The sequence below is a fragment of the Dermacentor silvarum genome, chromosome 9, assembly GCF_013339745.2.
Source record: "Dermacentor silvarum isolate Dsil-2018 chromosome 9, BIME_Dsil_1.4, whole genome shotgun sequence".
In the NCBI taxonomy this organism is placed as follows: domain Eukaryota; kingdom Metazoa; phylum Arthropoda; class Arachnida; order Ixodida; family Ixodidae; genus Dermacentor; species Dermacentor silvarum.
Genome location: NC_051162.1, coordinates 36,518,095 through 36,530,656, shown reverse-complemented (window position 1 = coordinate 36,530,656; position 12,562 = coordinate 36,518,095).

The following is a 12,562-nucleotide window of genomic DNA, read 5'->3' as shown; positions in this document are numbered from 1 at the left end:
CTCCGAATTATTTTGGATCACCTGATATTGACTAACGTGCATCTAAATCTACGTACATGAGCAGCACCGGCTGGCTTCTGAGGGCGGATCATGGTACCAATCTTCTGGCCCAACTAAGAGGGCGAAATACACAGACAAAGGAAAGCGTCGACACCAGCAGTTACCGGTTCCAAGTATTGAAACGAGCTTAATAAATGACATACACATGCAGCCTCAATTTTCGAAGTTAGAGTGCGGTTACGGCGCATGACAAGCTATTGCAGATATATTTCAATTCTATATACCCACGTGACTGAAGTGGGGGTGCGCGTGAAGTAAAAAAATAGACGCATCTAAGAATAAGTAGGTGCCAGCACGCATGTTTCCCTCGTGCAACTTCGTCATGTCATGTTCGTCATGTCAAAGCCGTCATGTTCAAATCTCTAAGAGATAAGAAAGGAGCACAAATTAATTTTTTCTCGTCCAATACAAGCAGAAGCTAGAGTACCGGATCGCCCGAACGCCCCTGCGTCGCATGAAAATGAAAATGGTGATGATTTATTGCCATCCCCTTTGAAACGTAGCGGTGACAAATAGTCACATAGCCTGCTTGAGTTAACCAGGTAACATGTACCTGATTTAGCATTATTAAGCTCGTGGTTGCGACCGCCATGGTTTGCAGAAGCCGGCCACGTCCACCACTGAACTTACGGTTTTTCCGTGCAAATGGGACAGCCGGAGCAAATCGTGCCAGCCCGCGCAGTCTTGGAGACCATAGCGAGATAGGCCTTCGCAAAACAGGTCACCGGCGCAGCGCCGAGCCCTTGAGGAGGAGGAGAAAGTAACTTTGTTAGGAACTGTAAAAAATGAGAAAAATGTAGGGCACAACCCGTCTGAGGAGGGCTGTCGAAGGTAATGTGGTTAGCATTGAATCGATATAGGGATGCAAGGTTTTGCACCCATCGAAGGCCGTTATTCATGACGCGTCAACTGCCGCGGGATTCCACTTTGGACCTGTCCTAACAACACTCGGCGCCATCTAGCACAGCAACCACGCAACCTGCACGTGGCCAACGGCTCACGGCGGGAACGTGGACAAAAGTCAAATAAAGCATCGCTTTAAAAAAAATTCAAATGCTAACCTTCGCGATGTTATTCACAGAGCTATGAGAACGCCTTAGTCGAGGGCTCTGGATCATTTTTCACCCCCTGACCTTTTTTACCATGGACACAATTCGTGGTAAAAGAACTTTTGTGCCTTCCGCCAACAGCAGAATGGGGCCGCTGCGGCCGGGAAACGAACAAGCACCTTGGTGATGAGCCGTATCTTGACCTAAACAAAGGCTGAACGTGGACAGTTGTGATATTAGTGCTTGCTTTGAAAAAAAAAATGTTACATGCATTTTGCTGGCCTTCTATTTCCTAAGCATGGCTTCTACTAAGTAGAAAAATATTGGTGCAGTACTCGCACCCGATTTATAAATTTTCCTATTTTCGGCGAGTAAGTTCAGCGGAATCGCGCAAGTTGGAGAAAGTGTCTTGAAAGGGGAAATTGGGAAACCCGTATGGGGTTTGCCCTATAGCTTCGCGCTACATTCCTTGAATTAGAATTTTCTAATTCGTGACACTTTCTCCACCTTGAGGAATTCCGGAGAACTAATAACATGTTCATGTTCCTGTGCTTTGAGTTGTCGATAAATTCGCCCTAGCGCTGCGATCTGCTAGCCTCCTGGTTAGCTGAAATGGCACAGCGACCGCCTCTGAAAGGTGTTGGTCCGGGGTACGGTGTAAGATATATACTCTTTAGGTGGGGATACTTCTCGGCTTGCTTGCGAGACGCAAGCGACAATTTAACGTAGCAATGGTGCGGGTCCACCATTGCGGACACTTATCGGCGGGACGACGCAACTTCAGTTGTAACGCAGGCGAGAGCTTGCGCGGACAAGGAAAGCGTGCATGACACAAGTATAGTGCCTATTCCAGGCACTATAGCACAAGCAACCAGAGAACGGCGCCTGCACGCGGCATCGCGTCGTCGTATCTCCTGCTTGGAGGCGACGCCCTCTCCCCCATGCTCTCCTTCACCACTAAGACCTACTTTCGCGTGTAACTCAATCATTTCGGCTATGCAGCAAATCGCCGGTTGTTAGACCAGCGCGTCGTCCCGCCGATAGGAATCCGCTGCCGTCACCAGGCCGATGGACATGCGCCATTGCTACTTTATCTTGTCCATCGCGTCTCGCGAGTGTCCTCACCTAAAGAGTATATATCTTACACCCTGGTCCTTGGTTGGAATAACGGACCAGGGCCAATTTTTACTGAACTTTGAAGCTTTCTTTCTGGCAAACAGAATTGGTTTCCTTTCATTCAGGTAGATGACAATTTTTCCTTGGCCCTTTGGAAATTTTTGCGTTGAATAAACATCCGAGCCTCTAACACATAAAAATACTGAAAGCTTCCACACAGCTTTAAAATAAATACTATAATAATTATTGCTGTAAACAGGTTTCGGTTTTGGTAAACAGTGGCTGACCGCGCTATTTCCTTATCATACGATCACACGATCCGTTCCTGGCAACGCTGCGACGCTCACATGGTAGCTTAGCCAGAAACAACACGCTCAACATTTAGCGCGACAGCGTTAAGGGCCTCGTGTCGCACAAAATTCGATGTTGGCGTCGGCGTCGGCGGCGTTGTCCGGTAGAGAAAGATCATGCCTAATCACGAAGGCCCTCCACGTGGCACGTAGGCGTTACTGAAATAATTGAATTTCCGAAAGTAAAATGCGTCAGAAAATTCATAAAGTACGAATTACATACAATCTGCAGACATGATAGCGTCTGATCGTAATTTCAATATGCGAAATAGCATAATTCTGTTACGCGGAAATTCAAGTAAACACTCCTTTTCCAGCTGCCCTTTAAGGTCTGTCTTAGGTTCCTCGAAACACCATCCAGATGGCGCTCGCCTTCGCGCATCTGCGGCATCGATGGCGCCCGCCTTGTGGGGGAAAGAACAAAAAACAGAAAGCTCGCCGTTGTACATAGCGTTCGCCGCCAGCGTTTGCAGGTAAACATTACGGTTACATAAGCTGCGGTTGCCGGGAAGCGTGAGAGGCAGTCAGGGATCTTTGAATACTATCACCTTCCACTCTTAAAGGGAGACTAAAGAAAAAGTGATTTCTTCTGTATCAGTAGAGTACCCTTCTACAATACCGAAAACATTACTCTTACCGCGGGGAACCGCTTGGTAAGCCAGAAAGAAACGAAAAACATTAAAGGCGAGTGGTGACGCCACCTTGAAGTTCCCGCACCAGCTCACCGTGACGTCATGGATTTCGACAGCGCCTTCTAGGTCTCAGGAAATTCTTTAGCGGTAAGGATTGACTACATTGTGTTCTAAAGGTTCCCAAAACTGAATATGGCAAGTTTCGCGAACTTTTACTCAGCCAACGTGGCGCAAATAGGAAAAATTACTTTAGAAGTCGTGACGTCACACTGAAGTACTGACGTTGGGATTTCCGCACGAAATTAAAAAAACTTAACTTTGAGCTTCATTTTCTTTTCTAATAATTCACCCGTTGGAGTGTAATTAACGACAGCCGAGTTTTCGAAGCATACTTTATCAGTCTAAGTTGATTTATTGTTTTGCTTTAGTGTCCCTTTAAAGACGAAGCTTAAGCGTCCTCCAAGGTTTTTATTTGTATTTTATGACAAGGTCAAAGTGAATATTGGTTATTTCTACATTTCATCAGCGAAAGATTCTCTCTCGTATGGCGTTGAGGTAATGACAGTGACGCCAACAGTGACATTTCCTACAAACGACAGTTTAAAATATTTTTGTACCGTTTCAACTAATCTTCATGCTTACCAAGGGTCAACCTTTTACGTGTAGGAAGCTTGTGGCCGAGTTCCGGTCTTTTCTCAAACACTCCTTTGACTTCTACCATACACCTTGAAACTCGTTTAAGTTTCGATGAAGCACATGACAACGTAAATTGAATTAATGTGCGTACTACGGAACAGAAGCTACAATAAGAACTGCTTAGTAAATTTTTATTACTAGTCAAATCAATGCACCAAGAATAGTGCCCCTAAGTAGACTTGAAATAATGGGGCAATGCGGACCAAATTGCACACTATATACATATAGTATGAGTAAAACGTTGCATTTTTACGAAGAGGTAGGGATGCTGTTGGTTACACAAATGCCCATGTTAAGGTAAAAGATATTTGAATGAACGCTATAGTGGGGGCTTTCTTTCACGGTTTCAAACATTTTTCAAAAACATTACCTGGCGACATTCTTTGTATACTAAACTTAGATGAACACCCAAGAAACATACATCAGAATAAAAATAAATTTGTTATTTCAGGCCATGTCGTTGGCGTGCCAAACATTACTTGGAATAAGAAATCTTAGAGGAAATTACATCTTCATCTAAATCTTACCTGACACCCGTGAGGGAAATTAGCTACTCCCAAATCTGATGCTTGTGGTAGGAACGCCGTTCAAACAAACAATGGCATCTGCTATATGCAGGGCCACGGTAGCACTTTCGCTTGATGCTGTGCAGAAGTTTCTGAATTGCAGGGTCGAATCGAGGTTCTTCATCGAAGCCGAAAGGTAACTGACTGCCGATGCACTTTATATTGATTGAACGCAGGGATTTCAGCGATTAAATAAAAAAATAGTCGCACTCTGCGAGCAAACGTACGGTTTTCTCAGTGAGCCACATTAGATTTTCAAAGATAAACAGCCTTTGAAGCAAGCTCGATGTTGAAAAGGGATGCTGATCGTGCTTAAGCGGCCACTCCAAAAGGTACCAGCCCTTGTGCGTGGCCTTGCTACTGGTACAAGATTGCTGAGTGTTGCCGACCTTCATAGCTAACTGCATACTGCGACTCGCGCGGCTGTGCATCTCATAGTATCACATAGTATCCCGCAATATAGGCAGTAAGGTGTATTCTCCTTTCATAAGCTAATTGATTCACCCATTCGAATAATAAAACCAATCATAAAATTCTGAAGTTACCTGGTCAGTGTCTATTGGAGAACGCGATAAAACGAACGAGCGGAGAGGCACGGCCTCTCTGTTCCGACATGGGACTAGCCAACGGCTAGCAGGCCCCCCTGCCTAGCTTCTCAGGACCTAAATAAAGTGTTTACTGCTACTACTACTATAAGGTCACTCGAGTGTATAAGCTAAGTTGATGCAAATGTACTTACCATGTCTATTTGTTACTTCAGATAGCTTTATATAACGATTATATGGCAACATTGTTCCTGCTTGTTACCCATGTTCCTTTAAACGGCGTTATATGTCATCTTATATATCGTTCGAATGAAATGGATTTAGTGGATTTAGCGGATAAATATTGCTGCTTGCACACACACACACACCAAATGCGAGCAGTTGCAAAGGAAACGCTCAATATAAAGTGATGGTAAAGGCCTCACGTTTCCAGCTTGAGCTTATGGCAGACGTTCTCGAAAGGTTTACGAAACACTAGGCAATGGTCAAGGTATATATGTGAAGGTTTTCAGTGAGACGCGCTTGGTAAATTCTGCAGGAAGAGGTCTTACGAAAATGATTTTGTGCACCAGAAATAAAGCAGTTTCATTCGACGAAGCGGGCCATGTTCGAATGCAAAATTTATTCGGAAAGCTCTTAAAAAAGATCAGGCTGAGCACATGACGCATCGACCAACATTTTGAATTGAGTGTTTCCTTTGCAATCATTCGCAGCTGTTATCCGCAAATAATAGTTCCCCGATAAGCGCTTTTTATGCTGTTGTACCACATGGATCGGTCTAAGTTCGACTTTATTTCATTTATACGGGGTGGCTCAACATTCATTTACCAATATTTAAAAAAATGTGGGTCTGCTTCACACTAGTGGTGCGAAGACAGGGCAAACAACGACGCTGGCGACCCCACCTAGCTTTATGTGGGTTCGGGCAAGTTTTGGCGAGGTTATGCTTCGAGACTCGACTAAATTTTGCCCAAGATCACCCCGTAATCATCGACAGCCCAAGGTGCAACGAACACTCGGTCATTAAAGTATCGGCACATTTCTGGACACTCAAACTTTTTTTTTCGGTTTTGCAGGCTCGTAACCCAGGATCCTCTGCGAACCGCCGATGTTTCGCCGCCGCTGCGGCGGCACGATCATCGGGATACTCCCCACGGCGCGGTGTCATGGCTCGGCATCATGGCTCGGCAAAGCTAAGGCGAATCGATGCGGCGCGTGCGATGATGCAGCTGTGGCGAAGCTTTGCTAGGCGACTCATGGTGACGTCATTGCCAGGCGGAGGGCTTAAATGGCTCGGTTGTTAAAAAGGAGCAGTTGCGTTACTCGGGAACAGCTCGGGAAGCATTGTCCTAATTATCAAGGTGCCAATGAGAAAATTGTAGAGCAACGTGAAAAACTCCCCACAAAGCTTCCTGTTGCTCAAATGTGCTACATAAAATATTTTTTCCGAGCGTGAGAGAAGCCCGCGAATACACGAAAAATGCCTCGACCCGCCAGTAACGCGGCAGTTTTACGTGTATTCGCGGGCTTCTCCTTTCACGCTTTGAAAAACACATCATAACTCCGCGACTAGCCAAAAAGCATCTCTAAAAGACTGATGCATTGGACGCTTGTTTCGTTCCGCAGCATGGTATGACGCTTGTTAAGTGACTTCACTATAAAATGAATCAGCCCAAGCCAGGTTCACAGGTTTTCATTATTAAAGCGAAGCTTTCTATATCTCACTGATTGGACCGTGAGTGTCGAAAACGCACTGCAGGAAAGCCAACTTACGCAATGCAACTATCAGAGCACGCAGTAGAACAACGGCAGCGCATCATGCGCACACAGTAGAACAACGGTGCACGACATACGTATCGTAGACCACTACAGTTTACATTGTCAGCTGAGCGACTTTTTCGAGAGTCTTGTACTTCTTCGGCCGCCCCATGTTACACTTACTCAGTGCGAAGGCTACGAGAGTTGTATGTGTCGCCGTCTCGGCGACATGATCTTTTATAATCAGTGCGACGTCATAGCCAAGCTTCACAAAGTGTTGTCATGATTAAGCAAAGCAAGAATTGCGGTGCGAAGCAATGACATGGCAGGCCGAAGGTCAAATAGTGATTGCTAGGCGACCGCATTGACGGAGCGGGTCTGCTGGAACGCAGTGTCGGTGTTGCAAGCTGCGCTATTCAACTCGCAGTGACGTAATCGCTGGCGTGGCAGCGGAGGAGCGTTGCCGGAGCTAGGAGAAGCTTCTTCTTTTAGATGCGAAGCAGCTTATGGTCGGGACTATGTCCCTCCCTCCCTCCGCCGTGCGGCGTCCACTTCCGGAAGCCGGAACGGGAAGCCGGCTTCCGCTTCCAGTTCCGCTTCCGTTTCCACTTATGGTTCCACTTCCGGTTCCGCTTCCGGTTCCGGAAGCCAGCTTCCGGCTTCCGGTGAACTCTTCCGGCGTTTTGCCCGAATGATCCCCCGGTGCTTCGCCCACACATCATCGTTCACTTCGTCCTCTCATTCTCCTCCCGCAACGCCGTGATGAGTGCCAAGGATAGCGCCAGCGTGAACGCTAGTGTCGGCGCCGTGGACAGCGCCGCGGAGAAGAGGGCTCGAGCCGCTGCCACGAAACGGCAGCGGTGACAGGCCGATCTGAAAACTAATGGGAACATGAGTTGACCCCATAGCTGCTTCGCATACTACTCAGGGTTCTCCTACGGGAAGATGGTGTAATTTTTTCTTCTGTTCAAGGGTTTCAAGTGACAAAACCAGTTCTGACTATGAGGCACGTCGTAGTGAAGGGCTCCGGATTAATTTTGACCACCTGGGGTTCTTTAAAGTGCACTACAACGCAAGTACACGGGCGTTTTTGCAGTTCGCCTCCATCGAAATGCGGCCGCCGCGGCCGGGATTTGATCCCGCGATCTCGTGCTCAGCAGCGCAACACCTTAGCTCACTGAGTCACCGCAGCGGGTGAGCTAGGAGAAGCGAGGCGCAGCTTTGGCCGGTGGTTGCTAGGCAACGCAGGTGACGTCATCGTTCAGCCAGGTTTTTTGTTCGCGCGTTACGGACTGACGCTCAGCTTAAACAGCTCCGCTGTTAAAAGACGTTTCATATTTTTTTCGTTAAGTGAGCGTCCAGTGTCCCTAAACACCAGAAAAGGGTAAAATTCATCACAGTGCGTGAAATAATTACCTTTATAATTGTTTCTATGGTGCACTTTTCTTTTCACTGAGTATGATGTGCATGCATCCTTTCGTGGTGATACACTCGCATGCTTCGTGCCAGTGTGATACACCCGCACGCGCATCACTTTTGGTACTTTCTTGTGGCAAGTTCATCGTACCCAGCCTTTCTTTTACACGAGGTCAGCAAAATCCGACCTGTGTTCTGACGCTGGGATAATGTCAGTAACGCTACAACGAACATTTTCATAGCAACTTCAGTGTCCGTATAAAATATTTTGTGCTTTTGAACTTTGTTGTATTCGAAGTGTCTACCTTTGACGTGCAAACATCCTCTGATAAAGTTCCGGCAAGCGTTAAAATAACTATCAGTACACCTTTAACATTTATTTGGAGCACGCCACAATTGGAGTTGAATTAAAGTGGGCATTAAATAAAGTAGACTTGAAAACAAAAACAGGAATGCGGAATGGTAGATTTCTTCTAACAATAAGCACAGCGTTCCTTTTTTTCAAAAGGGTACCAATCCAGGTTATTAAACTAAAGTCTATTTTCTGGTATCTTTGGTCAAATACAAAAAACAAAAACAAAGTAAATGAACATTTTAACCGAGGAATTTGACTCAAGTTTTTCGATATCCATCGAAAACGTGTCAAAGTGAATATTTTCGTTATTTCGGACTTTCCGGTTGGAGTCAGAAATATTGTTTGGAATGAGATATCTAATAATGTGGGGCTTAATACGTGTTAGCTACATTCTAATTAATGCTTATTTGAGCTATAGGCAAGGGATGTTACAAAAAGAGAGATAATTGTTGGCTAAGCGATCCTATCGCAGTTTTTTTTATTACGACATCAGTTATACGAACACTCCAGGCAAATTTCTGCCAGCGCCGTTGGTGTCGGTCTCGCCGTGAGGTTCCCTATAAAGTCCAAGCGCGATAAAATCGTCGCAGCGTGCCGTATGCTGTATGTGCGAGTGAAAGCATGCGAAGAAACTTCAAGAAGAGAAACTCGAGCTCATTGTTAACACCATTCGAAGGCTTGAGGTCAACAGTGCAAATGTTCTTTAGAGCGTTAATCAAGCATTGCGCCCTCACGCGCCGTTGAAAAATAAAATTATATATATATATATATATATATATATATATATATATATATATATTTACTTAGTTATTTACTTATTTATTTAAAAGCGTGCCCTGGGGCGGGGTTCGAACCTCAGCCATCTCAGCTCAGCATTCCGACGATCTAATCGGTAGGCCACAACCGCAATTTTCTTTTCTTTATTACATCGGAGCAAAACTTGCAGAAAAACAAAAATACAGAAAGTGCTACAGAGCTGTAGGATGACTGAAAACAGGCAAGCACGTGCAAGCGTCCCACAAAGACATTTAGTCCGGAGGCGTTTCTAGTTTAGCGTACACACGACGAACGTAAGCAGCAGAATACTATAAAAAAACGACTGAGTGCTTCGCGGTGGTTGAGAGTGCGTGTGGCGCATTCTACTGCGACAAAGGCTATGTAGGCCAAGTAACATGCACGTGTTATATGGTTGGTCACAGGAATTGTCAAAAGGTAAGAAACGAATTGTGTATTGTGTGATACTTAAATATTTTCAACTGTTCATTGGAGAATGTCCAAGGAGAATAGAGCATCCCTAGAGCCTACGAAACAGTGATCAATCGTTCCAGTATATGAGCACAAACGGCCGTTTGTGGATCACGGCACGAAACAGCCCTTTTTTTTGCAACCAGGTTTTTCCAAGAAGGGTTGCCAAATAAAACTTACAGAAAAATGTTTTCACCACTGGAGGAATGAAAATTCGACGGACACGCTTAAATACATCTAGATAGCAGCATTCCAAATAAGGTGAACGATAATGGGGAACAAGAAAGAATCTATCTATGAGAGCAGCAGATCATTCTTTGCGGGAGGCAGTGTAAATGATATTACGAGCCACGTATCCTGCGGACGAAGAAGACATTTTGTTTCTTTTCCAAACGCTAAGACGGTGCATAGCCGACGACAAAGAGGACGACCTGTGCCCCGGCCCACCATCTTTGTTGTTGTGGTGCCACTCGCTGTGTAAATATTGTAGATAAGACAAACCCTTTTTGACACTTCCCCGTAACGCCTTTGTGTATTTGTAACGCCTTTGTGTAACGCCTTTGGTGGAGGCTGGCAGCTTCCGAAGGACACCACGGAGCTTCGCAGAGGACATCTTGTGGGACGTACGACCATCTTCACTGAGAGACCCGTTGACTCAGCCTAGGCTACCGCAACATTGATTGTGCTGGCCGAACTCCGAGACCCTGGTACCTTCTCCCGTACTGACGCCATGGACGCGGTAGACTTGTTAACCGAATATGAGCGAGCCAGCAAGAACAACCGGTGGGACCCAACCATCACGCTGGCTAACGTTATACCCATATACTCCCTCAAGGGAACGACCCATGTTTGGTTCTAAACAGACGAGGAAGAACTGACTAGTTGGGACACCTGCAAGCAAAAACTACCGGCGCTCTTCGGGAAACCAGTCGGGCGCCAGCGATCCGCCAAGATGGAACTTTGGTGCCATGCCTAAACATCAACTGAACCATATGTCGTGTTCATGCAGGACGTGTTAGCTCTGTGTCGGCGGGTTGACGACAAAATGCCTGAAGCTGACTAAGTCAGCCACATATATAAAGGCATCGGCGATGACGCCTTTAATTTACCAGTATTTAAAGACTGTTCGGCCGTCGACGACATCGTACTTGTCGTCTCAATATTTCTCAGGCCTACAAGGGACAGTAGACAAGCTGAGCATAATAAATTCAACTTGCTGAAAGCTCACAATGTATACAGTAAACGTTCCCTATCATTTCTGGGTGCAAAAATCTGGAATGAAATACCCACCCTAACAAGAAAACTTCCAAATACTGCTCGATCATTAAAACATCACTTTAAAGCATGTATATAGGATTTCCTGCTTTTGCTTTTTACTTTGGATTGCCATTTATGCTGACGTTTACGGTAGGGATCCAAAACTAGCCACATAGGCTAAGGATCCAGATGATACTGTCAACCATTTTGTATTATATCATGCTTGAATAAATATTTTTCTTATTTATTTTTATAAAAGAGTGTCGACGCTTTGAAGAAGCGAAGAACCGTCGAGTAACACAACCATTCGAGCGGTTACCTAAGACCGCTGGTACCTCACGTGTGAGGGCGTCCCGACGCCTGGTACCTCCTAATTTAGCGTGAGATTGAGGCCGCGTCTCCATCTGTTTGCCATGCCTGTTCTTATCGACCGGTCCCGCCCGGCAGTATCGCTGATCCAAGCCGCCGTACGCCAAAAGCTGGCGAACGCAGGCATTCATTCATTCTGGGCTGTAAGTCGCTCCGCGGACAACGATGCCTTTTGACCTGCCCGCCCAAAATCGACCTATCCCGGTTACCGCAATCCAAACCGGCCCAGGCTAATAAGCTTCTACTGCAGTGGGATTGGCCACATTTCCCGCCATTGTCGCTATCGATTACAGAGAGAGAGAGAGTGCCTCGCTTTTGCTTGGGCCGCCGCAAAATTTCGCGCTTATCTGTATGGCAGAACTATTACCGTCATCGCTGAAGATCACGCTCTCTGTTGGCTATCTTCGCTCAAAGATACCACGTATCACCTTGGACGCTGGGCACTACGGCTCCAAAAATACTCAGACACAGTCATCTACAAGTCTGGCAGTTTGCATCGGGATGCCGACGGCCTTTGCTGGTACCCCGTCGACCAACCGGAACCTGCACCAAACGGCTACGGTCCTTGCGTGCTTGCCCGGTCCACGCAAGATTATCGACTATATCAACTCCCAGGCTCCTGATGTCGCTCTCGGCCTCTTTGTGCTCCATGATGACACTTTATATCGTTGCAGTTTGCTTTCTGGTGACCCTGACCTCTTACTTGTGATCCCGACACACCTCCGCTCGACTGCTCTGGCCCAGCTGCATGATGCGCCAACAGCGGGGAACCTGGGCGTTTCACGCACATATGATCGCGCACGCCGTCGGTTCTACTGGACAGGCATGTTCCACTCGGTGCGTCACTACGTGGCCTGTTGTGACCTTTGTCAGCGCTGATAAAAGCTGCTACTCCCACCTGCTGGCCATCTTCAGCCTCTCGACAATCCGTATGAGTCGTTTTATCGCGTCGGCCTCGACGTACTTGGCCTTCTTCCTCTGTCTATCTCAGGAAACAGATAGGTCCCTGTCGCTACAGGCAATACGACGCGATTCGCATTCTCCTGTGGTCTTTCCACCAGCTGCGCGACCGACGTTGCGGACTTCTTACTTCACAACGTATTCCTCCAGCATGAGGCACATTGGCAACTCCTAACCGACCGAGGCAG